This window comes from Anopheles funestus, chromosome 2RL (genome assembly GCF_943734845.2).
Source record: "Anopheles funestus chromosome 2RL, idAnoFuneDA-416_04, whole genome shotgun sequence".
NCBI classification, from domain to species: Eukaryota; Metazoa; Arthropoda; class Insecta; order Diptera; family Culicidae; genus Anopheles; species Anopheles funestus.
Window position 1 is genome coordinate 57,227,113 of NC_064598.1, and position 24,211 is coordinate 57,251,323.

The 24,211-nt window shown below is 48.1% G+C and overlaps 1 long non-coding RNA gene across 1 annotated transcript in view; it reads left to right on the forward strand.

Annotated features, from left to right (window-relative positions):
- Positions 1-24,211, forward strand: part of LOC125762979 (uncharacterized) — a 32,584-nt gene continuing 8,373 nt past the window's right edge. Inside the window, exons 1-2 of the long non-coding RNA XR_007418292.1 lie at positions 1-31; positions 7,718-7,815. This is a non-coding gene — a long non-coding RNA (uncharacterized LOC125762979). The remainder of the gene's footprint in view (positions 32-7,717; positions 7,816-24,211) is intronic.

The window sequence follows — 24,211 nt, forward strand, 5'->3', positions numbered from 1 at the left end:
AATGTAACTTGGCTAATGTGTCTTGGCTAATGTGTCTTGGCTAAGGTGTTTTGGCTAATGTGTCTTGGGTAATGTGTCTCGGCAAATGTGTCTTGGCTAAGGTGTCTTGGCTAATGTGTCTTGGCTAAGGTGTCTTGGCTAATGTGTCTTTGCTAAGGTGTCTTGGCTAATGTGTCTTGGCTAATGTGTCTTGGCTAATGTGTCTTGGCTAATGTGTCTTGGCTAATGTGTCTTGGCTAAGGTGTCTTGGCTAAGGTGTCGTGGCTAAGGTGTCTTGGCTAAGGCGTCTTGGCTAATGTGTCTCGGCTAAGGTGTCTTGGCTAATGTGTCTTGGCTAAGGTGTCTTGGCTAAGGTGTATTGGCTAATGTGTCTCGGCTAATGTGTCTTGGCTAAGGTGTCTTGGCTAGTGTGTCTTGGCTAAGGTGTCTTGGCTAAGGTGTCTTGGCTGAGGTGTCTCGGCTAATGTGTCTTGGCTAAGGTGTCTTGGCTAATGTGTCTCGGCTAATGTGTCTTGGCTTTTGTGTCTTGGCTAAGGTGTCTTGGCTAATGTGTCTTGGCTAAGGTGTCTTGGCTAATGTGTCTCGACTAATGTGTCTTGGCTAAGGTGTCTTGGCTAAGGTGTCTCGGCTAATGTGCCTTGGCTAAGGTGTCTCGGCTAATGTGTCTTGGCTAAGGTGTCTTGGCTAAGGTGTCTTGGCTAAGGTGTCTTGGCTAAGGTGTCTTGGCTAAGGTGTCTTGGCTAATGTGTCTTGGCTAATGTGTCTTAGCTAATGTGTCTTGGCTAATGTGTCTTGGCTAATGTGTCTTGGCTAATGTGTCTTGGCTAATGTGTCTTGGCTAAGGTGTCTTGGCTAAGGCGTCTTGGCTTATGTGTCTTGGCTAATGTATCTTGGCTAAGGTGTCTTGGCTAAGGTGTCTTGGCTAATGTGTCTCGGCTAATGTGTCTTGGCTAAGGTGTCTTGGCTAATGTGTCTTGGCTAAGGTGTCTCGGCTAAGGTGTCTTGGGTAATGTGTCTTGGCTAATGTGTCTTGGCTAAGGTGTCTTGGCTAATGTGTCTTGGCTAAGGTGTCTTGGCTAATGTGTCTCGGCTAATGTGTCTTGGCTAAGGTGTCTTGGCTAAGGTGTCTTGGCAATGGTGTCTTGGCTAAGGTGTCTTGGCTAATGTGTCTTGGCTAAGGTGTCTTGGCTAATGTGTCTTGGCTAAGGTGTCTTGGCTAATGTGTCTTGGCTAAGGTGTTTTGGCTAATGTGTCTTGGCTAAGGTGTCTTGGCTAATGTGTCTCGGCTAATGTGTCTTGGCTAATGTGTCTTGGCTAAGGTGTCTTGGCTAATGTGTCTCGGCTAATGTGTCTTGGCTAAGGTGTCTTGGCTAAGGTGTCTTGGCTAATGTGTCTTGGCTAAGGTGTCTTGGCTAATGTGTCTTGGCTAAGGTGTCTTGGCTAAGGTGTCTTGGCTAATGTGTCTTGGCTAAGGTGTCTTGGCTAAGGTGTCTTGGCTAAGGTGTCTTGGCTAATGTGTCTCGGCTAATGTGTCTTGGCTAAGGTGTCTTGGCTAAGGTGTCTTGGCTAAGGTGTCTTGGCTAATGTGTCTCGGCTAATGTATCTTGGCTAAGGTGTCTTGGCTAATGTGTCTTGGCAAAGGTGTCTTGGCTAAGGTGTCTTGGCTAATGTGTCTTGGCTAAGGTGTCTTGGCTAATGTGTCTTGGCTAATGTGTCTTGGCTAATGTGTCTTGGCTAATGTGTCTTGGCTAAGGTGTCTCGGCTAAGGTGTCTTGGCTAATGTGTCTCGGCTAAGGTGTCTTGGCTAATGTGTCTCGGCTAATGTGTCTTGGCTAATGTGTCTTGGCTAAGGTGTCTTGGCTAATGTGTCTTGGCTAAGGTGTCTTGGCTAAGGTGTCTTGGCTAAGGTGTCTTGGCTAAGGTGTCTTGGCTTATGTGTCTCGGCTAATGTGTCTTAGCTTATGTGTCTTGGCTAAGGTGTCTTGGCTAAGGTGTCTTGGCTAAGGTGTCTTGGCTAATGTGTCTTGGCTAATGTGTCTTGGCTAAGGTGTCTTGGCTAATGTGTCTCGGCTAATGTGTCTTGGCTAAGGTGTCTTGGCTAAGGTGTCTTGGCTAAGGTGTCTTGGCTACTGTGTCTTGGCTAAGGTGTCTTGGCTAAGGTGTCTTGGCTGAAGTGTCTTGGCTAATGTGTCTTGGCTAAGGTGTCTTGGCTAATGTGTCTCGGCTAATGTGTCTTGGCTAATGTGTCTTGGCTAAGGTGTCTTGGCTTATGTGTCTTGGCTAAGGTGTCTTGGCTAATGTGTCTCGGCTAATGTGTCTTGGCTAAGGTGTCTTGGCTAAGGTGTATTGGCTAATGTGTCTTGGCTAAGGTGTCTTGGCTAAGGTGTCTCGGCTAATGTGTCTTGGCTAATGTGTCTTGGCTAAGGTGTCTTGGCTAAGGTGTCTTAGCTAATGTGTCTTGGCTAATGTGTCTTGGCTAAGGTGTCTTGGGTAATGTGTCTTGGCTAAGGTGTCTTGGCTAATGTGTCTCGGCTAATGTGTCTTGGCTAAGGTGTCTTGGCTAAGGTGTCTTGGCTAATGTGTCTCGGCTAATGTGTCTTGGCTAATATGTCTTGGCTAAGGTGTCTTGTTTAAGGTGTCTTGGCTGAGGTGTCTTGGCTAAGGTGTCTTGGCTGAGGTGTCTTGGCTAATGTGTCTCGGCTAATGTGTCTTGGCTAATGTGTCTTGGCTAAGGTGTCTTGGCTAATGTGTCTTGGCTAAGGTGTCTTGGCTAATGTGTCTTGGCTAATGTGTCTTGGCTAATGTGTCTCGGCTAATGTGTTTTGGCTAATGTGTCTTGGCTAAGGTGTCTTGGCTAATGTGTCTCGGCTAATGTGTCTTGGCTAAGGTGTCTTGGCTAAGGTGTCTTGGCTAAGGTGTCTTGGCTAAGGTGTCTTGGCTAATGTGTCTTGGCTAATGTGTCTCGGCTAATGTGTTTTGGCTAATGTGTCTTGGCTAATGTGTCTTGGCTAAGGTGTCTTGGCTAATGTGTCTTGGCTAAGGTGTCTTGGCTAATGTGTCTTGGCTAAGGTGTCTTGGCTAAGGTGTCTTGGCTAAGGTGTCTTGGCTAATGTGCTTTGGCTAATGTGTCTTGGCTAAGGTGTCTTGGCTAAGGTGTCTTGGCTAATGTGTTTTGGCTAATGTGTCTTGGCTAAGGTGTCTTGGCTAAGGTGTCTTGGCTAAGGTGTCTTGGCTAATGTGTCTTGGCTAATGTGTCTTAGCTAATGTGTCTTGGCTAATGTGTCTTGGCTAATGTGTCTTGGCTAATGTGTCTTGGCTAATGTGTCTTGGCTAAGGTGTCTTGGCTAAGGCGTCTTGGCTAATGTGTCTTGGCTAATGTGTCTTGGCTAAGGTGTCTTGGCTAAGGTGTCTTGGCTAATGTGTCTCGGCTAATGTGTCTTGGCTAAGGTGTCTTGGCTAATGTGTCTTGGCTAAGGTGTCTCGGCTAAGGTGTCTTGGCTAATGTGTCTTGGCTAATGTGTCTTGGCTAAGGTGTCTTAGCTAATGTGTCTTGGCTAAGGTGTCTTGGCTAATGTGTCTTGGCTAATGTGTCTCGGCTAATGTGTTTTGGCTAATGTGTCTTGGCTAATGTGTCTTGGCTAAGGTGTCTTGGCTAATGTGTCTTGGCTAAGGTGTCTTGGCTAATGTGTCTTGGCTAATGTGTCTTGGCTAATGTGTCTTGGCTAAGGTGTCTTGGCTAATGTGCTTTGGCTAATGTGTCTTGGCTAAGGTGTCTTGGCTAAGGTGTCTTGGCTAATGTGTTTTGGCTAATGTGTCTTGGCTAAGGTGTCTTGGCTAAGGTGTCTTGGCTAAGGTGTCTTGGCTAATGTGTCTTGGCTAATGTGTCTTAGCTAATGTGTCTTGGCTAATGTGTCTTGGCTAATGTGTCTTGGCTAATGTGTCTTGGCTAATGTGTCTTGGCTAAGGTGTCTTGGCTAAGGTGTTTTGGCTAATGTGTCTTGGCTAAGGTGTCTCGGCTAATGTGTCTTGTTTAAGGTGTCTTGGCTGAGGTGTCTTGGCTAAGGTGTCTTGGCTGAGGTGTCTTGGCTAATGTGTCTCGGCTAATGTGTCTTGGCTAATGTGTCTTGGCTAAGGTGTCTTGGCTAATGTGTCTTGGCTAATGTGTCTTGGCTAAGGTGTCTTGGCTAAGGTGTCTTGGCTAATGTGTCTCGGCTAATGTGTTTTGGCTAATGTGTCTTGGCTAAGGTGTCTTGGCTAAGGTGTCTTGGCTAATGTGTCTTGGCTAAGGTGTCTTGGCTAATGTGTCTTGGCTAAGGTGTCTTGGCTAATGTGTCTTGGCTAAGGTGTTTTGGCTAATGTGTCTTGGCTAAGGTGTCTCGGCTAATGTGTCTTGTTTAAGGTGTCTTGGCTGAGGTGTCTTGGCTAAGGTGTCTTGGCTGAGGTGTCTTGGCTAATGTGTCTCGGCTAATGTGTCTTGGCTAATGTGTCTTGGCTAAGGTGTCTTGGCTAATGTGTCTTGGCTAAGGTGTCTTGGCTAATGTGTCTTGGCTAATGTGTCTTGGCTAATGTGTCTCGGCTAATGTGTTTTGGCTAATGTGTCTTGGCTAATGTGTCTTGGCTAATGTGTCTCGGCTAATGTGTCTTGGCTAAGGTGTCTTGGCTAATGTGTCTTGGCTAATGTGTCTCGGCTAATGTGTCTTGGCTAATGTGTCTTGGCTAAGGTGTCTTGGCTAATGTGTCTCGGCTAATGTGTCTTGGCTAAGGTGTCTTGGCTAAGGTGTCTTGGCTAATGTGTCTTGGCTAAGGTGTCTTGGCTAATGTGTCTTGGCTAAGGTGTCTTGGCTAAGGTGTCTTGGCTAATGTGTCTTGGCTAAGGTGTCTTGGCTAAGGTGTCTTGGCTAAGGTGTCTTGGCTAATGTGTCTCGGCTAATGTGTCTTGGCTAAGGTGTCTTGGCTAAGGTGTCTTGGCTAATGTGTCTCGGCTAATGTATCTTGGCTAAGGTGTCTTGGCTAATGTGCCTTGGCAAAGGTGTCTTGGCTAAGGTGTCTTGGCTAATGTGTCTTGGCTAATGTGTCTCGGCTAATGTGTCTTGGATAATGTGTCTCGGCTAAGGTGTCTTGGCTAATGTGTCTCGGCTAAGGTGTCTTGGCTAATGTGTCTCGGCTAATGTGTCTTGGCTAATGTGTCTTGGCTAAGGTGTCTTGGCTAATGTGTCTTGGCTAAGGTGTCTTGGCTAAGGTGTCTTGGCTAAGGTGTCTTGGCTAATGTGTCTCGGCTAATGTGTCTTAGCTAATGTGTCTTGGCTAAGGTGTCTTGGCTAAGGTGTCTTGGCTAAGGTGTCTTGGCTAATGTGTCTTGGCTAATGTGTCTTGGCTAAGGTGTCTTGGCTAATGTGTCTCGGCTAATGTGTCTTGGCTAAGGTGTCTTGGCTAAGGTGTCTTGGCTAAGGTGTCTTGGCTACTGTGTCTTGGCTAAGGTGTCTTAGCTAAGGTGTCTTGGCTGAAGTGTCTTGGCTAATGTGTCTTGGCTAAGGTGTCTTGGCTAATGTGTCTCGGCTAATGTGTCTTGGCTAATGTGTCTTGGCTAAGGTGTCTTGGCTAATGTGTCTTGGCTAAGGTGTCTTGGCTAATGTGTCTCGGCTAATGTGTCTTGGCTAAGGTGTCTTGGCTAAGGTGTATTGGCTAATGTGTCTTGGCTAAGGTGTCTTGGCTAAGGTGTCTCGGCTAATGTGTCTTGGCTAATGTGTCTTGGCTAAGGTGTCTTGGCTAAGGTGTCTTAGCTAATGTGTCTTGGCTAATGTGTCTTGGCTAAGGTGTCTTGGGTAATGTGTCTTGGCTAAGGTGTCTTGGCTAATGTGTCTCGGCTAATGTGTCTCGGCTAATGTGTCTTGGCTAAGGTGTCTTGGCTAATGTGTCTCGGCTAATGTGTTTTGGCTAATGTGTCTTGGCTAAGGTGTCTTGGCTAAGGTGTCTTGGCTAATGTGTCTCGGCTAATGTATCTTGGCTAAGGTGTCTTGGCTAATGTGTCTTGGCAAAGGTGTCTTGGCTAATGTGTCTTGGCTAATGTGTCTTGGCTAATGTGTCTCGACTAATGTGTCTTGGATAATGTGTCTCGGCTAAGGTGTCTTGGCTAATGTGTCTCGGCTAAGGTGTCTTGGCTAATGTGTCTCGGCTAATGTGTCTTGGCTAATGTGTCTTGGCTAAGGTGTCTTGGCTAATGTGTCTTGGCTAAGGTGTCTTGGCTAAGGTGTCTTGGCTAAGGTGTCTTGGCTAATGTGTCTCGGCTAATGTGTCTTAGCTAATGTGTCTTGGCTAAGGTGTCTTGGCTAAGGTGTCTTGGCTAATGTGTCTTGGCTAATGTGTCTTGGCTAAGGTGTCTTGGCTAATGTGTCTCGGCTAATGTGTCTTGGCTAAGGTGTCTTGGCTAAGGTGTCTCGGCTAAGGTGTCTTGGCTAATATGTCTTGGCTAAGGTGTCTTGTTTAAGGTGTCTTGGCTGAGGTGTCTTGGCTAAGGTGTCTTGGCTGAGGTGTCTTGGCTAATGTGTCTCGGCTAATGTGTCTTGGCTAATGTGTCTTGGCTAAGGTGTCTTGGCTAATGTGTCTTGGCTAAGGTGTCTTGGCTAATGTGTCTTGGCTAATGTGTCTTGGCTAATGTGTCTCGGCTAATGTGTTTTGGCTAATGTGTCTTGGCTAATGTGTCTTGGCTAAGGTGTCTTGGCTAATGTGTCTTGGCTAATGTGTCTTGGCTGATGTGTCTTGGCTAATGTGTCTCGGCTAATGTGTCTTGGCTAATGTGTCTCGGCTAAGGTGTCTTGGCTAATGTGTCTTGGCTAAGGTGTCTTGGCTAATGTGTCGTGGCTAAGGTGTCTTGGCTAATGTGTCTTGGCTAAGGTGTCTTGGCTAATGTGTCTTGGCTAAGGTGTCTTGGCTAAGGTGTCTTGGCTAAGGTGTCTTGGCTAATGTGTCTCGGCTAATGTGTCTTAGCTAATGTGTCTTGGCTAAGGTGTCTTGGCTGAGGTGTCTTGGCTAAGGTGTCTTGGCTAATGTGTCTTGGCTAATGTGTCTTGGCTAAGGTGTCTTGGCTAATGTGTCTCGGCTAATGTGTCTCGGCTAATGTGTCTTGGCTAAGGTGTCTTGGCTAAGGTGTCTTGGCTAAGGTGTCTTGGCTACTGTGTCTTGGCTAATGTGTCTTGGCTAAGGTGTCTTGGCTGAAGTGTCTTGGCTAATGTGTCTTGGCTAAGGTGTCTTGGCTAATGTGTCTCGGCTAATGTGTCTTGGCTAATGTGTCTTGGCTAAGGTGTCTTGGCTAATGTGTCTTGGCTAAGGTGTCTTGGCTAATGTGTCTTGGCTAATGTGTCTTGGCTAAGGTGTCTTGGCTAAGGTGTATTGGCTAAGGTGTCTTGGCTAAGGTGTCTCGGCTAATGTGTCTTGGCTAAGGTGTCTTGGCTAATGTGTCTTGGCTAAGGTGTCTTGGCTAAGGTGTCTTGGGTAATGTGTCTTGGCTAAGGTGTCTTGGCTAATGTGTCTTGGCAAAGGTGTCTTGGCTAAGGTGTCTTGGCTAATGTGTCTTGGCTAAGGTGTCTTGGCTAATGTGTCTTGGCTAATGTGTCTTGGCTAATGTGTCTCGGCTAATGTGTCTTGGATAATGTGTCTCGGCTAAGGTGTCTTGGCTAATGTGTCTCGGCTAAGGTGTCTTGGCTAATGTGTCTCGGCTAAGGTGTCTTGGCTAATGTGTCTTGGCTAATGTGTCTTGGCTAATGTGTCTCGGCTAATGTGTCTTGGCTAAGGTGTCTTGGCTAAGGTGTCTCGGCTAAGGTGTCTTGGGTAATGTGTCTTGGCTAAGGTGTCTTGGCTAAAGTGTCTTGGCTAATGTGTCTCGGCTAATGTGTCTCGGCTAAGGTGTCTTGGCTAATGTGTCTTGGCTAAGGTGTCTTGGCTAAGGTGTCTTGGCTAAGGTGTCTTGGCTAAGGTGTCTTGGCTAAGGTGTCTTGGCTAAGGTGTCTTGGCTAATGTGTCTCGGCTAATGTGTCTTAGCTAATGTGTCTTGGCTAAGGTGTCTTGGCTAAGGTGTCTTGGCTAAGGTGTCTTGGTTAATGTGTCTTGGCTAATGTGTCTTGGCTAAGGTGTCTTGGCTAATGTGTCTCGGCTAATGTGTCTTGGCTAAGGTGTCTTGGCTAAGGTGTCTTGGCTAAGGTGTCTTGGCTACTGTGTCTTGGCTAAGGTGTCTTGGCTAAGGTGTCTTGGCTGAAGTGTCTTGGCTAATGTGTCTTGGCTAAGGTGTCTTGGCTAATGTGTCTCGGCTAATGTGTCTTGGCTAATGTGTCTTGGCTAAGGTGTCTTGGCTAATGTGTCTTGGCTAAGGTGTCTTGGCTAATGTGTCTCGGCTAATGTGTCTTGGCTAAGGTGTCTTGGCTAAGGTGTATTGGCTAATGTGTCTTGGCTAAGGTGTCTTGGCTAAGGTGTCTCGGCTAATGTGTCTTGGCTAATGTGTCTTGGCTAAGGTGTCTTGGCTAAGGTGTCTTAGCTAATGTGTCTTGGCTAATGTGTCTTGGCTAAGGTGTCTTGGGTAATGTGTCTTGGCTAAGGTGTCTTGGCTAATGTGTCTCGGCTAATGTGTCTTGGCTAAGGTGTCTTGGCTAATGTGTTTCGGCTAAGGTGTCTTGGCTAATATGTCTTGGCTAAGGTGTCTTGTTTAAGGTGTCTTGGCTGAGGTGTCTTGGCTAAGGTGTCTTGGCTGAGGTGTCTTGGCTAATGTGTCTCGGCTAATGTGTCTTGGCTAATGTGTCTTGGCTAAGGTGTCTTGGCTAATGTGTCTTGGCTAAGGTGTCTCGGCTAATGTGTCTTGGCTAATGTGTCTTGGCTAAGGTGTCTTGGCTAATGTGTCTCGGCTAATGTGTCTTGGCTAATGTGTCTCGGCTAAGGTGTCTTGGCTAATGTGTCTTGGCTAATGTGTCTTGGCTAATGTGTCTTGGCTAATGTGTCTCGGCTAATGTGTCTTGGATAATGTGTCTCGGCTAAGGTGTCTTGGCTAATGTGTCTCGGCTAAGGTGTCTTGGCTAATGTGTCTCGGCTAATGTGTCTTGGCTAATGTGTCTTGGCTAAGGTGTCTTGGCTAATGTGTCTTGGCTAAGGTGTCTTGGCTAAGGTGTCTTGGCTAAGGTGTCTTGGCTAATGTGTCTCGGCTAATGTGTCTTAGCTAATGTGTCTTGGCTAAGGTGTCTTGGCTAAGGTGTCTTGGCTAAGGTGTCTTGGCTAATGTGTCTTGGCTAAGGTGTCTTGGCTAATGTGTCTCGGCTAATGTGTCTCGGCTAATGTGTCTTGGCTAAGGTGTCTTGGCTAAGGTGTCTTGGCTAAGGTGTCTTGGCTACTGTGTCTTGGCTAAGGTGTCTTGGCTAAGGTGTCTTGGCTAATGTGTCTTGGCTAATGTGTCTTGGCTAAGGTGTCTTGGCTAATGTGTCTCGGCTAATGTGTCTTGGCTAATGTGTCTTGGCTAAGGTGTCTTGGCTAATGTGTCTTGGCTAAGGTGTCTTGGCTAATGTGTCTCGGCTAATGTGTCTTGGCTAAGGTGTCTTGGCTAAGGTGTATTGGCTAATGTGTCTTGGCTAAGGTGTCTTGGCTAAGGTGTCTCGGCTAATGTGTCTTGGCTAATGTGTCTTGGCTAAGGTGTCTTGGCTAAGGTGTCTTGAATAAAGTGTCTTGGCTAATGTGTCTTGGCTAAGGTGTCTTGGCTAATGTGTCTTGGCTTATGTGTCTTGGCTAATGTGTCTTGGCTAAGGTGTCTTGGCTAAGGTGTCTTGGCTAATGTGTCTCGGCTAATGTGTCTTGGCTAAGGTGTCTTGGCTAATGTGTTTTGGCTAAGGTGTCTTGGCTAAGGTGTCTTGGGTAATGTGTCTTGGCTAATGTGTCTTGGCTAAAGTGTCTTGGCTAATGTGTCTTGGCTAAGGTGTCTTGGCTAATGTGTCTCGGCTAATGTGTCTTGGCTAATGTGTCTTGGCTAAGGTGTCTTGGCTAAGGTATCTTGGCGAAGGTGTCTTGGCTTATGTGTCTCGGCTAATGTGTCTTGGCTAAGGTGTCTTGGCTAAGGTGTCTTGGCTAATGTGTCTCGGCTAATGTGTCTTGGCTAAGGTGTCTTGGCTAAGGTGTCTTAGCTAAGGTGTCTTGGCTAATGTGTCTCGGCTATTGTGTCTTGGCTAATGTGTCTTGCCTAATGTGTCTTGGCTAAGGTGTCTTGGCTAATGTGGCTCGGCTAATGTGTCTTGGCTAAGGTGTCTTGGCTAATGTGTCTCGGCTAATGTGTCTTGGCTAAGGTGTCATGGCTAATGTGTCTTGGCTAATGTGTCTTGGCTAATGTGTCTTGGCTAATGTGTCTTGGCTAAGGTGTCTTGGCTAATGTGTCTCGGCTAATGTGTCTTGGCTAATGTGTCTTGGCTAATGTGTCTTGGCTAAGGTGTCTTGGCTAAGGTGTCTTGGTTAATGTGTCTTGGCTAAGGTGTCTTGGCTAATGTGTCTCGGCTAATGTGTCTTGGCTAAGGTGTCTTGGCTAATGTGTCTTGGCTAAGGTGTCTTGGCTAAGGTGTCTTGGCTAATGTGTCTTGGCTAATGTGTCTTGGCTAAGGTGTCTTGGCTAATGTGTCTCGGCTAAGGTGTCTTGGCTAAGGTGTCTTGGCTAATGTGTCGTGGCTAAGGTGTCTTGGCTAATGTGTCTTGGCTAAGGTGTCTTGGCTAAGGTGTCTTGGCTAAGGTGTCTTGGCTAAGGTGTCTTGGCTAAGGTGTCTTGGCTAATGTGTCTCGGCTAATGTGTATTGGCTAATGTGTCTTGGCTAATGTGTCTCGGCTAATGTGTCTTGGCTAAGGTGTCTTGGCTAATGTGTCTTGGCTAAGGTGTCTTGGCTAATGTGTCTTGGCTGAGGTGTCTTAGCCAATGTGCTTTAGCTAATGTGTCTTGGCTAAGGTGTCTTGGCTAAGGTGTCTTGGCTAATGTGTCTCGGCTAATGTATCTTGGCTAAGGTGTCTTGGCTAATTTGTCTCGGCTAATGTGTCTTGGCTAATGTGTCTCGGCTAATGTGTCTTGGCTAATGTGTCTTGGCTAAGGTGTCTTGGCTAATGTGTCTCGGCTAATGTGTATTGGCTAAGGTGTCTTGGCTAATGTGTCTCGGCTAATGTGTCTTGGCTAAGGTGTCTTGGCTAATGTGTCTTGGCTAAGGTGTCTTGGCTAATGTGTCTTGGCTAAGGTGTCTTAGCCAATGTGCTTTAGCTAATGTGTCTTGGCTAAGGTGTCTTGGCTTATGTGTCTTGGCTAAGGTGTCTTGGCTAATGTGTCTTGGCTAAGGTGTCTTGGCTAATGTGTCTCGGCTAATGTGTCTTGGCTAATGTGTCTCGGCTAATGTGTCTTGGCTAATGTGTCTTGGCTAAGGTGTCTTGGCTAAGGTGTCTTGGCTAAGGTGTCTTGGCTAATGTGTCGTGGCTAAGGTGTCTTGGCTAATGTGTCTTGGCTAATGTGTCTCGACTAATGTGTCTTGGCTAAGGTGTCTTGGCTAAGGTGTCTCGGCTAATGTGTCTTGGCTAAGGTGTCTCGGCTAATGTGTCTTGACTAATGTGTCTTGGCTAAGGTGTCTTGGCTAATGTGTCTTAGCTAATGTGTCTTGGCTAATGTGTCTCGGCTAATGTGTCTCGGCTAAGGTGTCTTGGCTAAGGTGTCTTGGCTAAGGTGTCTTGGCTAAGGTGTCTTGGCTAATGTGTCTTGGCTAAGGTGTCTTGGCTAATGTGTCTTGGCTAAGGTGTCTTGGCTAATGTGTCTCGGCTAATGTGTCTTGGCTAAGGTGTCTTGGCTAAGGTGTCTTGGCTTAGGTGTCTCGGCTAAGGTGTCTTGGCTAATGTGTCTCGGCTAATGTGTCTTGGCTAAGGTGTCTTGGCTAAGGTGTCTTGGCTAAGGTGTCTTGGCTAATGTGTCTTGGCTAAGGTGTCTTGGCTAAGGTGTCTTGGCTAATGTGTCTTGGCTAAGGTGTCTTGGCTAATGTGTCTTGGCTAAGGTGTCTTGGCTAATGTGTCTTGGCTAAGGTGTCTCGGCTAATGTGTCTTGGCTAATGTGTCTTGGCTAATGTGTCTTGGCTAATGTGTCTTGGCTAAGGTGTCTTGGCTAATGTGTCTCGGCTAAGGTGTCTTGGCTAAGGTGTCTTGGCTAAGGTGTCTTGGCTAATGTGTCTTGGCTAAGGTGTCTTGGCTAATGTGTCTTGGCTAATGTGTCTTGGCTAATGTGTCTTGGCTAAGGTGTCTTGGCTAATGTGTCTCGGCTAATGTGTCTTGGCTAATGTGTCTTGGCTAAGGTGTCTTGGCTTATGTGTCTTGGCTAAGGTGTCTTGGCTAATGTGTCTCGGCTAATGTGTTTTGGCTAAGGTGTCTTGGCTCAGGTGTCTTGGCTAAGGTGTCTTGGCTAATGTGTCTTGGCTAAGGTGTCTTGGCTAATGTGTCTCGGCTAAGGTGTCTTGGCTAAGGTGTCTCGGATAATGTGTCTTGGCTAATGTGTCTTGGCTAATGTGTCTTGGCTAAGGTGTCTTGGCTAATGTGTCTCGGCTAATGTGTCTTGGCTAAGGTGTCTTGGCTAAGGTGTCTCGGCTAAGGTGTCTTGGGTAATGTGTCTTGGCTAAGGTGTCTTGGCTAAGGTGTCTTGGCTAAGGTGTCTTGGCTAATGTGTCTCGGCTAATGTGTCTTGGCTAATGTGTCTTGGCTAAGGTGTCTTGGCTAAGGTGTCTTGGCTAAGGTGTCTTGGCTAAGGTGTCTTGGCTAAGGTATCTTGGCGAAGGTGTCTTGGCTTATGTGTCTCGGCTAATGTGTCTTGGCTAAGGTGTCTTGGCTAAGGTGTCTTGGCTAATGTGTCTCGGCTAATGTGTCTTGGCTAAGGTGTCTTGGCTAAGGTGTCTTAGCTAAGGTGTCTTGGCTAATGTGTCTCGGCTATTGTGTCTTGGCTAATGTGTCTTGCCTAATGTGTCTTGGCTAAGGTGTCTTGGCTAATGTGGCTCGGCTAATGTGTCTTGGCTAAGGTGTCTTGGCTAATGTGTCTCGGCTAATGTGTCTTGGCTAAGGTGTCATGGCTAATGTGTCTTGGCTAATGTGTCTTGGCTAATGTGTCTTGGCTAATGTGTCTTGGCTAAGGTGTCTTGGCTAATGTGTCTCGGTTAATGTGTCTTGGCTAAGGTGTCTTGGCTAATGTGTCTTGGCTAATGTGTCTTGGCTAAGGTGTCTTGGCTAAGGTGTCTTGGCTAATGTGTCTTGGCTAAGGTGTCTTGGCTAATGTGTCTCGGCTAATGTGTCTTGGCTAAGGTGTCTTGGCTAATGTGTCTTGGCTAAGGTGTCTTGGCTAAGGTGTCTTGGCTAATGTGTCTTGGCTAATGTGTCTTGGCTAAGGTGTCTTGGCTAATGTGTCTCGGCTAAGGTGTCTTGGCTAAGGTGTCTCCGCTAAGGTGTCTTGGCTAAGGTGTTTTGGCTAAGGTGTCTTGGCTAATGTGTCTTGGCTAAGGTGTCATGGCTAATGTGTCTTGGCTAAGGTGTCTTGGCTAATGTGTCTCGGCTAAAGTGTCTTGGCTAAGGTGTCTTGGCTAAGGTGTCTTGGCTAATGTGTCTCGGCTAATGTGTCTCGGCTAATGTGTCTCGGCTAATGTGTCTTGGCTAAGGTGTCTTGGCTAAGGTGTCTTGGCTAAGGTGTCTTGGCTAATGTGTCTTGGCTAATGTGTCTCGGATAATGTGTCTTGGCTAAGGTGTCTTGGCTAATGTGTCTCGGCTAATGTGTCTTGGCTGATGTGTCTTGGCTAATGTGTCTTGGCTAAGGTGTCTTGGCTAATGTGTCTCGGCTAAGGTGTCTTGGCTAATGTGTCTTGGCTAATGTGTCTTGGCTAAGGTGTCTTGGCTAATGTGTCTTGGCTAAGGTGTCTTGGCTAAGGTGTCTTGGCTAAGGTGTCTTGGCTAATGTGTCTTGGCTAAGGTGTCTTGGCTAAGGTGTCTCGGCCAATGTGTCTTGGCTAAGGTGTCTTGGCTAAGGTGTCTTAGCTAAAGTGTCTTGGGTAATGTGTCTTGGCTAAGGTGTCATGGCTAATGTGTCTTGGCTAATGTGTCTTGGCTAAGGTGTCTTGGCTAATGTGTCTTGGCTAAGGTGTCTTGGCTAATGTGTCTCGGCTAATGTGTCTTGGCTAAGGTGTCTTGGCTAATGTGTCTTGGCTAATGTGTCTTGGCTAAGGTGTCTTGGCTAAGGTGTCTTGGCTAATGTGTCTTGGCTAAGTTGTCTTGGCTAATGTGTCTCGGCTAATGTGTCTTGGCTAAGGTGTCTTGGCTAATGTGTCTTGGCTAAGGTGTCTTGGCTAAGGTGTCTTGGCTAATGTGTCTTGGCTAATGTGTCTTGGCTAAGGTGTCTTGGCTAATGTGTCTCGGCTAAGGTGTCTTGGCTAAGGTGTCTTGGCTAATGTGTCTTGGCTAAGGTGTCTTGGCTAATGTGTCTTGGCTAAGGTGTCTTGGCTAATGTGTCTTGGCTAAGGTGTCTTAGCCAATGTGCTTTAGCTAATGTGTCTTGGCTAAGGTGTCTTGGCTAAGGTGTCTTGGCTAATGTGTCTCGGCTAATGTGTCTTGGCTAAGGTGTCTTGGCTAATGTGTCTCGGCTAATGTGTCTTGGCTAATGTGTCTCGGCTAATGTGTCTTGGCTAATGTGTCTTGGCTAAGGTGTCTTGGCTAATGTGTCACGGCTAATGTGTATTGGCTAATGTGTCTTGGCTAATGTGTCTCGGCTAATGTGTCTTGGCTAAGGTGTCTTGGCTAAGGTGTCTTGGCTAATGTGTCTCGGCTAATGTGTCTTGGCTAATGTGTCTTGGCTAAGGTGTTTTGGCTAAGGTGTCTTGGCTAATGTGTCTTGGCTAAGGTGTCATGGCTAATGTGTCTTGGCTAAGGTGTCTTGGCTAATGTGTCTTGGCTAAGGTGTCTCGGCTAATGTGTCTTGGCTAAGGTGTCTTGGCTAATGTGTCTCGGCTAATGTGTCTTGGCTAATGTGTCTCGGCTAATGTGTCTTGGCTAATGTGTCTTGGCTAAGGTGTCTTGGCTAATGTGTCTCGGCTAATGTGTCTTGGCTAAGGTGTCTTGGCTAAGGTGTATTGGCTAATGTGTCTTGGCTAAGGTGTCTTGGCTAAGGTGTCTTGGCTAAGGTGTCTTGGCTAATGTGTCTTGGCTAAGGTGTCTTGGCTAAGGTGTCTTGGCTAATGTGTCTTGGCTAAGGTGTTTTGGCTAATGTGTCTTGGCTAATGTGTCTTGGCTAAGGTGTCTTGGCTAATGTGTCTTGGCTGAGGTGTCTTGGCTAATGTGTCTTGGCTAAGGTGTCTTGGCTAATGTGTCTCGGCTAATGTGTCTCGGCTAATGTGTCTTGGTTAAGGTGTCTTGGCTAATGTGTCTTGGCTAAGGTGTTTTGGCTAATGTGTCTTGGCTAATGTGTCTTGGCTAAGGTGTCTTGGCTAAGGTGTCTTGGCTAATGTGTCGTGGCTAAGGTGTCTTGGCTAATGTGTCTTGGCTAAGGTGTCTTGGCTAAGGTGTCTTGGCTAAGGTGTCTTGGCTAAGGTGTCTTGGCTAAGGTGTCTTGGCTAAGGTGTCTTGGCTAATGTGTCTCGGCTAAGGTGTCTTGGTTAAGGTGTCTTGGCTAATGTGTCTCGGCTAATGTGTCTTGGCTAAGGTGTCTTGGCTAATGTGTCTTGGCTAAGGTGTCTTGGCTAATGTGTCTTGGCTAAGGTGTCTTAGCAAATGTGCTATAGCTAATGTGTCTTGTCTAAGGTGTCTTGGCTAAGGTGTCTTGGCTAATGTGTCTCGGCTAATGTGTCTTGGCTAAGGTGTCTTGGCTAAGGTGTCTTGGGTAATGTGTCTTGGCTAATGTGTCTTGGCTAACGTGTCTTGGCTAAGGTGTCTTGACTAAGGTGTCTTGGCTAATGTGTCTTGGCTAAGGTGTCTTGGCTAATGTGTCTTGGCTAATGTGTCTTGGCTAAGGTGTCTTGGCTAATGTGTCTTGGCTAAGGTGAATTGGCTAAGGTTTCTTTTCTAAGGTGTCTTGGCTAAGGTGTCTTGGCTAAGGTGTCTTGGCTAAGGTGTCCTGGCTAATGTGTCTTGGCTAATGTGTCTTGGCTAATGTGTCTTGGCTAAGGTGTCTCGGCTAATGTGTGTTGGCTAAGGTGTTTTGGCTAATGTGTCTTGGCTAAGGTGTCTTGGCTAATGTGTCTCGGCTAATGTGTCTTGGCTAAGGTGTCTTGGCTGAGGTGTCTCGGCTAATGTGTCTTGGCTAATGTGTCTCGGCTAATGTGTCTTGGCTAAGGTGTCTTGGCTAATGTGTCTTGGCTAAGGTGTCTTGGCTAATGTGTCTCGGCTAATGTGTCTTGGTTAAGGTGTCTTGGCTAATGTGTCTCGGCTAATGTGTCTCGGCTAATGTGTCTCGGCTAATGTGTCTTGGCTAATGTGTCTTGGCTAAGGTGTCTTGGCTAATGTGTCTTGGCTAATGTATCTCGGCTAATGTGTCTTGGCTAAGGTGTCTTGGCTAAGGTGTCTTGGCTAATGTGTCTCGGCTAATGTGTCTTGGCTAAGGTGTCTTGGCTAATGTGTCTCGGCTAATGAGTCTTGGCTAAGGTGTCTTGGCTAATGTGTCTTGGCTAAGGTGTCTTGGCTAAGGTGTCTTGACTAAGGCGTCTTGGCTTATGTGTCTTGGCTAATGTGTCTTGGCTAAGGTGTCTTGGCTAATGTGTCTTGGCTAATGTGTCTCGGCTAATGTGTCTTGGCTAAGGTGTCTTGGCTAATGTGTCTTGGCTAAGGTGTCTTGGCTAAGGTGTCTTGGGTAATGTGTCTTGGCTAATGTGTCTTGGCTAAGGTGTCTTGGCTAATGTGTCTTGGCTAAGGTGTCTTGGCTAATGTGTCTTGGCTAATGTGTCTTGGCTAATGTGTCTTGGCTAAGGTGTCTTGGCTAAGGTGTCTTGGCTAATGTGTCTTGGTTAAGGCGTCTTGGCTAATGTGTCTTGGGTAATGTGTCTTGGCTAAGGTGTCTTGGCTAATGTGTCTTGGCTAATGTGTCTTGGCTAAGGTGTCTTGGCTAAGGTGTCTTGGCTAAGGTGTCTTGGCTAAGGTGTCTTGGCTAAGGCGTCTTGGCTAATGTGTCTCGGCTAAGGTGTCTTGGCTAATGTGTCTTGGCTAAGGTGTCTTGGCTAAGGTGTATTGGCTAATGTGTCTTGGCTAATGTGTCTTGGCTAAGGTGTCTTGGCTAATGTGTCTCGGCTAAGGTGTCTTGGCTAAGGTGTCTTGGCTAAAGTGTCTTGGCTAATGTGTCTTGGCTAATGTGTCTTGGCTAATGTGTCTCAGCTAATGTTTCTTGGCTAATGTGTCTTGGCTAATGTGTCTCGGCTAATGTGTCTTGGCTAAGGTGTCTTGGCTAATGTGTCTTGGCTAATGTGTCTTGGCTAAGGTGTCTTGGCTAATGTGTCTTGGCTAAGGTGTCTTGGCTAATGTGTCTTGGCTAAGGTGTCGTGGCTAATGTGTCTTGGCTAAGGTGTCTTGGCTAATGTGTCTTTGCTAAGGTGTCTTGGCTAATGTGTCTTGGCTAATGTGTCTCGGCTAATGTGTCTCGGCTAAGGTGTCTTGGCTAAGGTGTCTCGGCTAATGTTTTTTTTTTTTTTTTTTTTTTTTTTACAAGGAGTTTAAAATCTTCGAAAGACACCCACAGTGGGGGACATGGGATTTTTACCCAGTAAAAAACTCTCCTTGAACCCTGTGCACCCTCCCACGGAATCACCTCGCGGTATTACTTCATGGGAGGGGCAGTGCTGTGCACTTAGTCTACTTGGTACGTACTAGCAACATATAACACTCTCGAGCACATGTAGGTTTTACACTGGACGGTCACACACGCACACACAACACTTCACACTAAACACTCAGGCAAGACCATGCATCTGGTCTTCTCTCCACCACCGCTGCAGCTTTGTAACGACCTGGCGCATCATCGTCGACGCAGCCTCCCACATATTGCTGTTCTGGAGCATCAGCTGCACCAAGTTTGAGTGCCCAACCTCCGTATCGCACATGTCGTTCAGCTGCTGACGTTCGGCGATGAACCTTGGACAGCCGAACATGACATGTTCTGCCGTCTCGTCGGCGTCCGGACAAGCTGGGCACCGCGGCGAAGACGCGTGCGTAAACCTATGCAAGTAGCTCCGGAAGCAGCCATGGCCGGAAAGAATCTGCGTGACGAAGAAGTCTACGTCACCATGCGTCCTTCCAACCCATGCCGCAACATCGGGAATCAGCGAATAGGTCCATCTGCCTGTTGTTGAACTTGACCAGCTGCTCTGCCATTTCTGTGTCGTCTCTGCCCTGATGCGTTTCTTCACAGCTGCAGTGAGAGGTTCCCCCGCACGTGCCGTCCGGAAATTCTCCAAGTCCTCCTCAAGAATGATGCATAGTGGCATCATACCCGATATCACGCAAACCGCATCGTACGAGATGGTACGGTAAGCACTAGCAACACGCATGGCCAATCGCCGATGTACTCTACGTACAGTATTCTGGTGCTGCTTTTCCGACAGAATATGCGCCCAGACTGGCGCACCATATCTTATAACGGATATGGCAACGCTTGCGTGAAGACGTCGTATGCTGCTGCTGGGTCCACCTATGTTTGGCATGAATGATGCCAATGCATTTGCGGTCTTCATGGCTTTATTGCATGCATCATCTAGATGGTGCTTGAATTTCAGCCGGTCATCGATTCGAATCCCAAGGTATTTGAGGTTCCTGACGGACTCAATGTGCTCTGAGCCCACCAGTATCGATGCCTTCTGCACTTCCTTATGGCTGCTGATGAGTATGAACTCTGTTTTCGCGTGCGCAATTTCTAAGCAGGCTGCTTTCATCCATTCATCGATTCTACCGACAGCATCCGTGGCTAACATCTCAACCTCCTCGATGGATTCGCCGGTGACTGTTAACGCAATGTCGTCTGCAAAGCCGGTGAGCTCAGTTTTTGGAGGAAGAGCGAGGGTTAGTACTCCGTTATACATGACGTTCCACAGGGTGGGACCAAGAACTGATCCCTGTGGAACTCCGGCTGTAATGGTGGACGTTTTAACCCCCTCGCCTGTTTCGTACTGCAAAACGCGGCCGTGGAGGTAGCTCCTCAGCACCCTGCACAAATACGGGGGAACCCTCATGTTCTCCAACGCAACTGCTATCGCCTCCCAACTAGCGCTGTTGAATGCGTTTTTGACGTCTATAGTGACGACTGCACAGTAGCGAGCACCACACCTTTTCCGACGAAACGCTGCGTTGCCTTTCTCGAGCACCGCCAGTACTGCGTCAACCGTTGAGCGCTTCTTCCGAAAACCGAACTGGCGCTCAGAAAGTCCGTGTTCGCCTTCCGTGTATTGAACCAAACGATCCAGAAGCGTCATCTCCTGAACCTTAGCCATGGTGTCGATGAGACCCAACGGCCTGAAGGCTGACGGGTCGCCCGGTGGCTTGCCCGGCTTTGGTATTAGAACCAGCTTTTGCTTCTTCCACAACGACGGGAACTGCCCAGACAGGAGAGTGGTCTGCAGCACGGTTTGGAACACTGCCGGATACGCTTTCATGGCCACCATGACTGCCTCGTTAGGAAGTCCATCCGGCCCGGGTGCTTTTCCTGGTTTGAGGCGGTCAGCGATCCTGAGGATCTCGTCGACTGTAATCGGCTCAGGTTCGGACTCCGGGACTGTGGACGCTGGGTTTAGTACCGGAGGGTTGTGCGTCGGGAACAATCTTTCGATGATGCTTTTAAGCACAACAGGGCAACGCTCGACGGGTTCATGTGTTCTGCCTTTCCCCATCAGCTCCTTGAAAGCAGAACCCCATGGCTTCCGAGCGACTGCTGCGCATAATTGAAGAAAGTAACGCCGTTTGCTCGACTTAATCTCTCTCTTTAAGACCGACCTAGCCGTAACGTAGGCGTCTCTCAGCTGCAGTTTTCGTTCCGGACACCTCTCACGTTGCATTTTTCTGCGGGCTGCCAGGCAATCAGACCGGAACTTCGCGATGGTAGAGTCCCACCAGTAGGCAGGAGTACGGGAATGACGGGGTGGCTTTCTACGGGGCATCGTGGCATCACACGCCGTGGACAGAGCAGCTACAAGATCTGGAGCATTTCGAACTATTCCAAAATCGCCGAAGTTAAGCGCTTCCAAGAAAAGTTCTTTGTTGAACATCCGGGTTTTCCAGCCTCGCATTTTGTTTGACGGAACCTGCAGTGTTATGCGCTTTTTCCCGATGCTATACCGGACAACTCGATGATCGCTCAGGGTATACGCATCGCTCACTCGCCAGTTTAGGTGTTGCGCCAGGACGGGACTACAGAACGTAATGTCGATAATCGACGTCCTGTCGTTCCTGCTGAATGTAGGAGTGGAGCCAACGTTTCCCAGGACAACGTTCAGCCGGGCGAAACTCTCCAGTATCGCTTCTCCCCTGTTGTTCGTGCGAATGCTCCCCCATTCAACGGCCCATGCGTTAAAGTCTCCGGCGATGATCACGTCGCTAATCCCACTGAGTTCAGCGACTAGGTTGTCCAACATCTCGTTGAACCTTTTCAGCTCCCAGCTTGGCGGTGCGTAGCTGCTGCAGATGCACACTCCGTTTACTTCGGCGATCACGAAACCCTCGAATGTACAGGAGACCACTCTCTGAATCGGGAATCTTCCCGCAGCCCAGATTGCAGCCTTGCCTGTTTTGTCCGAAACCCAGTTGTTGCTGCCGTCTTTCGGTGCTTGATACGGCTCCGACAGAATGACCACATCGCCCTTTTCCTCAACCACTACCTGACACAAAAGATCTTGTGCAGCCTCGCAGTGATTCAGGTTTACTTGCACTATCTCCATGCTTTCTGGGCTGCTGGACAATACGTTCCTCCGACCTGGTGAGCATTGTTGCCTGGAGCACATACTAGGCATACTGCCGGTTTGGTGCACGTGCGAGCCTGGTGGCCCTCCTCGCCGCACCGCAGACAGTTGTTTCTCCTATCCGGTCCCTTGCAGTCTCGCTGCACATGGTTGTATTCCCAGCAGCGGAAACACCTTCGCGATTGTGGCAGAATGCGGATTCGGCAAATTGACCAGTCAATTTCTACCTCTCTCGCTGACGCTATAAGCAGCGCTTGCTTGGCTGCCATTTTTATGCAGGCTGTCTGCGTTCCGTTGAATGCCGGCTTTATGTTGATGTCGAGGCGAGTAGTACCGAGCTCGAATCTCGCTTTAAGCGCGCTTTCAACATCTTCCAGGCTTGTCACCTCGTCTATGTCGCGAATTTCAAGCGTCGCAACATTTCCTCGCACTGTGACCTGACCGGCTTCTCCCACGGAATCCTGCAGCAGGTCTTTAAAGTCGCTACCGCTTACTGCATCGTCTCGCTTCAGCTCGAAAATCAGGTTTCCCTCCCTCGTGCGTCTAACCTTGGAAACTTGCTTCCCAAGCGATTGCAGTTTCGGATCCGCCTTCACCCTTCGCAGAATGTCGGCGTACGACTCCTTTTCTTTGAGCCCCACTACTATCGCTTCCGTTTTATGGCGCGTTTGAGAGGCCATCTTTGGCAGGACTGCTGCCTTACCCGCTAGCTCGGTAGTCGTCTTCTTGGGCTCTTGCTGCCTCCGCTTAACGATGGTGGTCCACGGCAGTTCGTCGGACGTTTCGGTTATGGGAGTTTCGGTTACGAGGTTCCCCGAAGCGTCACTTTTAGGCTTCTTCTGCATCAATGGTACAGCTTCCGGGGTTATCGCACTTCTCCCCCGTTTAGATGAACCCGCGGTTTGCGCCAGTGGTGTCACCGTCTCGCTACAACTCGACCTAGCCTCGCTAAGCAGCTTTTCTGCTCGTTCTGCTCGCATCTTCCATGTAAGTAGTTCGCGTTCCACGCTGCTGAGATCGGATAATATTTTGACCGACATCCTCTTGATGGGTGCGTGAACATTGTTGCGGTCTTTGGTGTAGAGATGCAACTCCCTCGCTGTCTCCAGGGCTTCTTTCAGCTTACTTCTGCCTACTTGCATGGAACCACCCGTTTCCGCCGCTGGTTGGGTTTCATCACACCCCGTTCCGGCTCCCTGGCTGCAGGCGATATTTTTCGCCACTCCTGCATAACTGGCAGTAACTTCCTTACCTGCCACTACTTCTTCTTCTCTGCAATCAGCTTCATTGTTCTGTACGTTCCCACTAGGGGGTGAGCGTACAGTCTTGCTGCTCTTACGGAAGAAGTCCTTCAGCGCCGTGCCCAAGCCTGCATTTGATTGGCTTGTGTCGTGCTCACTCATTTTTTCCACGCGCACTCATTTAGTACATTTAGTACAAGTAGCAGACGTGTAGAAAGAGCTTAACAGCGGCCAAGCCACGCTGAGGGGAAACTCGCGGTAACTCACGACACTCACACTCTCGGGAGTCAAACAGGATCGGAGGCGACGATCGCGTAGCTTCACTAAACCAAACAAGCACTCCTCTTTACTAATGTTTGTGGAACCACTAGGCCGAGCACACTAACACCAACGCATGAACGTAGCGAAGCAGAGCCTCGATATGCGAAAAACGACGCCACTTAACCCAAACAGGGAAGATCACTTTTGTTGTTGCTAGCACGCACCGTCTGTTTACAAACAAAACACGAAACGTTTACGGACTGAGCGCACCAATCACAGCACCAATTTAACAGATCTCCAGGTGATCACTTGTCGGCTAGGCAGCTGGTTTGGGTTGACCAATGCTGTCCGCCGGGCGTAACCGCCGGGACGCAGGAATGAATCACGCCCAAATCACAGCACAATCCTCCGCTGAACCAAGGAAACCACTACTGGAACTTCGACTTCACGACCCAAACTTTAAAGTTTAAAACAATTCGGCGTATTAGCGTCACTTTTACAAGAGTCACTAGTGAATAACAACAGAGCAAACAGTTTCACGTCTGCTAGCACTGACTGTCACCGACTCGACCTCGGCTAATGTGTCTTGGCTAATGTGTCTTGGCTAATGTGTCTTGGCTAATGTGTCTTGGCTAAGGTGTTTTGGCTAATGTGTCTCGGCTAATGTGTCTTGGGTAATGTGTCTCGGCTAATGTGTCTTGGCTAAGGTGTCTTGGCTAATGTGTCTTGGCTAAGGTGTCTTGGCTAATGTGTCTTTGCTAAGGTGTCTTGGCTAATGTGTCTTGGCTAATGTGTCTTGGCTAATGTGTCTTGGCTAAGGTGTCTTGGCTAAAGTGTCGTGGCTAAGGTGTCTTGGCTAAGGCGTCTTGGCTAATGTGTCTCGGCTAAGGTGTCTTGGCTAATGTGTCTTGGCTAAGGTGTCTTGGCTAAGGTGTATTGGCTAATGTGTCTCGGCTAATGTGTCTTGGCTAATGTGTCTTGGCTAGTGTGTCTTGGCTAAGGTGTCTTGGCTAAGGTGTCTTGGCTGAGGTGTCTCGGCTAATGTGTCTTGGCTAAGGTGTCTTGGCTAATGTGTCTCGGCTAATGTGTCTTGGCTTTTGTGTCTTGGCTAAGGTGTCTTGGCTAATGTGTCTTGGCTAAGGTGTCTTGGCTAATGTGTCTCGACTAATGTGTCTTGGCTAAGGTGTCGTGGCTAAGGTGTCTTGGCTAAGGCGTCTTGGCTAATGTGTCTCGGCTAAGGTGTCTTGGCTAATGTGTCTTGGCTAAGGTGTCTTGGCTAAGGTGTATTGGCTAATGTGTCTCGGCTAATGTGTCTTGGCTAATGTGTCTTGGCTAGTGTGTCTTGGCTAAGGTGTCTTGGCTAAGGTGTCTTGGCTGAGGTGTCTCGGCTAATGTGTCTTGGCTAAGGTGTCTTGGCTAATGTGTCTCGGCTAATGTGTCTTGGCTTTGTGTCTTGGCTAAGGTGTCTTGGCTAATGTGTCTTGGCTAATGTGTCTTGGCTAATGTGTCTTAGCTAATGTGTCTTGGCTAATGTGTCTTGGCTAATGTGTCTTGGCTAAGGTGTCTTGGCTAATGTGTCTTGGCTAAGGTGTCTTGGCTAAGGCGTCTTGGCTAATGTGTCTTGGCTAATGTGTCTTGGCTAAGGTGTCTTGGCTAAGGTGTCTTGGCTAATGTGTCTCGGCTAATGTGTCTTGGCTAATGTGTCTTGGCTAATGTGTCTTGGCTAAGGCGTCTCGGCTAAGGTGTCTTGGCTAATGTGTCTTGGCTAATGTGTCTTGGCTAAGG